This window comes from Limulus polyphemus, unplaced genomic scaffold (assembly GCF_000517525.1).
Source record: "Limulus polyphemus unplaced genomic scaffold, Limulus_polyphemus-2.1.2 Scaffold153, whole genome shotgun sequence".
Lineage (NCBI taxonomy): Eukaryota > Metazoa > Arthropoda > Merostomata > Xiphosura > Limulidae > Limulus > Limulus polyphemus.
In genome coordinates, this window is record NW_013665763.1 from 843,726 (window position 1) to 848,994 (window position 5,269).

A 5,269-nucleotide genomic window follows, 5' to 3' on the forward strand; every position below is an offset into this window, starting at 1 on the left:
CTAGACCAATCGCGACGTGAGAGTCTTATCGATCGATCTAGAACCCACGACAGTATATAAACGGTTCACAGGCCACAAGACGTGTCATTTCTTGATAGTATTTGTGCGTGCACTCTGATATTATTTTTTATTTTCAATATTATTTATTCGTCGCTATGGCAACAAGAGGTTGTGTAAATGACCCAAGCATATTCTGTTATATTTGTGGTAAATTCGTTATAAAGAAACAAAAGCAAATCATTACAGAATTCGTCAAAAAAGCGTATTACGCGTATATTGGAATGTAACTTGAGGACCAAGACAAATCAAGGGCTTTGCACAAAGTTTGCACCGTTTGTGTCGAAGAGTTGAGACAGTGGACTAAAGTTAAAAAAAAGTCTTTGCCTTTTGGAATTCCAATAGTCTGGAGTGAGCCTAGAAACCAAGGAGATGACTGCTATTTTTGCTCATGCAATAGCCACGCAGAGTCAGCCTGATACCAGGATCGAAAAACATTGAAGGTGAAAGTTTTGTTGACACAAAGAAAGTCTTATTACCTCCACTTCACATAAAACTGGGCTTGATGAAGCAGTTTGTAAAGGCCTTAGACAAAGATGGCGAATGTTTCAAGCATCTATGTGGGCAATTCCCAGCTCTTTCAGAAACTAAACTTAAAGAAGGGATTTTTGTTGCGCCTCAGATTAGGAAATTGTCTTTGGATGAACAGTTTAAAAGGACAATGAGGAAAGCTGAAAAAGAAGCGTGTATTGCCTTTAAAGGTGTTATTGACAATTTTTTATGAAACAACAAGGACCCAAATTACGAAAATATCGTCAATCACATGCTGGGATAAATGAGTTGGGTTGTAATATGAGCTTGAAAGTTCATTTCTTACACTCACATATTGACTATTCCCTCGGTAATGTCAGCGAAGAACAAAGGGAAAGGTTTCATCAAGACATCAGGGAAATGGAGAGGAGGTATCAGGGAAGGTGGAATATCAGGTTGGTGGCTAATTACTACTGGTCATTGAAACGAAATGCTCCAGGCGCAATATATAAAAGACCACAACACGTAGTTTTGAGACTAAATAACGTATATTTCACAAAAAAAAACATCAGGATGAATGATGAAGGAAATTCACATGACATCAATGTTCTTCCCTTTCCTTCACTTTGTTTGTATTTTTGTTAACAAACATAATAATAAAAAATTTGCTAATTGTGGTAAACGAAATAATAATTTTCTTCCAAATTTGTAAAAATCTCTTACGTGAAAGAAAAATAAAAGAATATTATTTTCGAAATCTGCGTAGTTGGATTATGGAAAATTTGTTATTAAAACCAAAACATCCTTTATGGGGTTTAAATTTGCAGGGCTGTGTTATTTAAGTGTGAAATAGATGATTCTTTAAAAATTGAGTTCATGTGAAAAAGTTGATAATATTCCAATAAACCTTTCTTTTAAGGCAATCGTTTTGATTCATTCTTTTTTTGCAAGTTATAATAAAAAAGCGTAAAATATATGATAAATATTATTGTTTTCCAGGTCTGGTTCAGTAACAGAAGGGCTCGTTACAGAAAACAGCTGGGACACCATCAAGTAACGAGTTTCAGTCCAGCAGCAGCCTTATCTTTAGCTATGGGCTACCCTCAACTTTCAGCTTCAGTTACGCCACATTATCCATCAGGGGGCGAATCTAGTAACGGTAACTCTCTTCAATACAATGTTATGTCAAACTGTTGGAGTAGAAGTTCAAATTACGTCACTGTAGGAAGAAAAATTGAGTCTTCTTAACTTTAAACAATCACTGCAAACAAGGGCCACTTTCGATTTTAAGAATAAATTAAAATATTATGACTTTATAACCTATAAATTAAATTGGCACAGTTGAGCAAATGGTTAATGTGTTAATAGGTACGACTGGATTTATGTCCTTTATTATATCTCATAGACCGGTATTATCCTACATTAGTGCATGCGATGACACTCAGTAGGATAACAGAATAGCAATTGTTAGACGTGACACATCTTTGGATATGATTTTTGTAAGTTTGAAACTGAGAGAGGCTCACCCCCATCCCCTCCTCCGCCTGTTGGTTAGGTGCTTTAAAAACAAAAGTTTCTGGCTACACTGTCGAATATGTGTCTTTACATCACTCCTGTTTTAATTCGAATAAACTAATAAAGTGAGTTCGACCCCCTCCTCCACTCAGTTTCAGTTTCAGATTCTAAAGTAAAATTTACAGCAGTTAATATGACATCCTAGGAAGTTATACTAAACATTTGACAATATGGCTTATGTTAGTTATAAAATGTTTGCTTTTCAGATGAAGTGAAAATTTCACCGATCTTATCAATCACGCGCATTAATCATAGAACAATGTCCATGTATAAAATCACGCTTTAAATGTTATATCTGACAGGCAATACCAACTGGACACGCCCTCATCCTTGTCAAATCCTCACCAATCCGGTCCATACAAATCTTTCCCAGAACAATTGTACGTCGCATTCCTCCTATCCATCCTGTACCTTTGAAACCTGTATAAATGGAGCTCCATTATCCCAGCAAGTAAGTGTGGGTTTTAGCTTCGTTTTACAGCACTGATTTATTAAAATTTATTTAAAAAAGTGATTAATACAAAATAAAATAAAAAACACAATAACAAACAGATAAAAAAACACATTTAAGTACTTAGGGTAAGGCTGTGGCGATCGCATGTTAATCCTAGTCAGTTTAGTAGCTATATGATCACTTAAGTCTAATTATTAATTTTTTTATTAATTAATAACTAGATTTTTTTACCAACGTTTAGACTGCTATAAATTGCTGTCCACTAGTACTCGAACCTGAATCGTCTTGATAGAAAGGCTGGTGTGCTATCTATTCGTGCTGCCCCCCAGTGGCACAGCGCTATTTCTGCGGACTTACAACGCTAAAAACCGGGTTTCGATACCCGTGGTGGGCAGAGCGCAGATAGCTCCTGTGTAGTTTTGTGCATAATTAAACACAAACAAACAAACCATTCGTGCTCCCCCCCCACTCACCTTCCCCTCTCAATAAGATTTTTAACTAACTTAGCAACCTAGCATAGAAATCAGCAGGACCTGGGTACCTGTTCCAGCTTTTTTATTATTCAAATCTGAAATAAACATTCAGTTCAATTAGTTATGCAAGTTATTCCAAGATGTGAATAGCACATCAGCCTTTCTATCAAGTAGGCCTAAGTTCAAATCCCAGCTACTATCACAACAGCGGTAGTCCTTCTCAGGATTTCCTTGAAGTCGGCACCAGATTAGCAGCCGAAATCTAGGATAAAAATTAGTTAGTCATCAATAATTAAAATCTTAAATAATAAGTAAGTAATAATTAACTTAAGTGTCGTATATTTTATGAACCATGACAAAGAAAAACATGTATATTGCACCAAAACGAGTTAAAAGTTAATGTTGTTTCTAGTTATAAGTTACATTTTATTTGGTTATACACCAGCAGTTTTATGACTTAGTCAAGTTCATATTTAACTTAAGATTAATTTTTGAATTATTATCAATATTTTTTCATCATGTTTCTTCCGTGATTGAATATTTTTCATTTATATAATCAATGTTCTTGCACTGTTTAGCTGATGAATCAATACGTTAAAATCGTGTTGAAAATGAATTACCATCCATCAATTTTCTTTTGTTAGGCTTTTTTTTATCAACATTAAACAAATAAACACATATTTTACATCATATTTGTCTCTTTCCAAACCTTTCCTTTCTTTTGCTTCCCTTTTTCTCTCACTTGTGTTTTTTCTTTTGTTGTTGTTTTTAAGCAGAACATTTTAGAAGTTAGTGAAGCACGGTATACAATATCATTCCAGCAATAAACGAAAAAAAAAAAAAAAGAAGACAAGCTTTTCTTGCGAATTTATTGTTATTAATTGTTTTAGATGCAAAGTTTTCTTGGAGCTCCAGGAAATTCTCTAACAAATGTTATATCAACGGAATTCAACCCTCAAATTCCACCGATCAACAGTGGTAACGAGATTTCGTGGGTAGCACCGTCTCTTGGTGGACGGAGTGACTCTTTAGGTCCTATGACACCCTGGTCATCCTTCCCCACAACTTCTTATGAGAATTATGGGTAAAGGAGACATTATTATTTATTTGTTTCTTTACATCATTAGATCTACAAAAATGCAATATTTGAATTTGTGTTCTTCCTCAATTTCTAAATAGTATTATTTATATTTTAATAATGTTTATGATGTCTTATATTTAGGTGATAAATAAGTATTTCTGTTCCTAGTTTCTGGAAGAAAAGTTATTTTTCATGGATAATCTTCTTGTAATTATATTGCATAGAAAACAATTAATGGTCTTTCTCTTTCAATATATATATGTACCGATATTATTTCATTTTCACGTTAGGATGCCAACTGCAGCAGAATCATTAGTAGCTAACCCTTTCAATAGCATCATCACTACACATTCTTCCGTGCCTATGGAAGTGAAAGGAGCATATTCATACTCTGGACAATTATCAGGTAATTATAACTTTTGATACACATGCTATAAGCCTTCCTTTTAAAGTCAGTCTTCAGAAATTGATAAGCTATAGATCAGCAGTTGTGTAACAGTACTTCACAGTAAGACTGATAACAATTTTTTTAAACAAATCTTTCTTTACTGGCCTTAAGTGAATTAACAGAAAGAAGAACACAGTAACATCTCGACCACCCACACCTTGTATGCTGCGCGACGCTTTCTTCTTTCTGTTGCCCATATAGGGCCAGTAAAGAAAGATTGTTAAAATATTGTTATTAGTCTTACTGTGATGTACTGTCACACAACTACTGACTTACAGATCATGCTTCGCCGGCATAGGACATTATATACCATAACAATTCATAGATAAATTGAAATAGTTTGTGCTTTTTCCTTGTTTTACTATAAAATAGAAGACATATAATGTAAGAGATTCGAATATGATTTCAATTCACTCTCGATAAATTGATTTCGTATAAAAACGTAAATACGGTTCCTTCTAGTCCTGTTTTCTTGTACCGTAGTTTTGAAATGAATGCTTAATTTTAGACAATTTGCCTGATAAGTTTTTAGTGACTCGTGTATTTGTTACTTTGTAGTGAAAATCTTTCTATAACACACCGTGTGAACGATATTCCAGATACGGTTTTGTGTAGTTGATTATGGTTTTTCATAATATAACACACCGTGTGAACGATATTCCAGATACGGTTTTATATAGTTGATTATGGTTTTTCATAATATAACACAC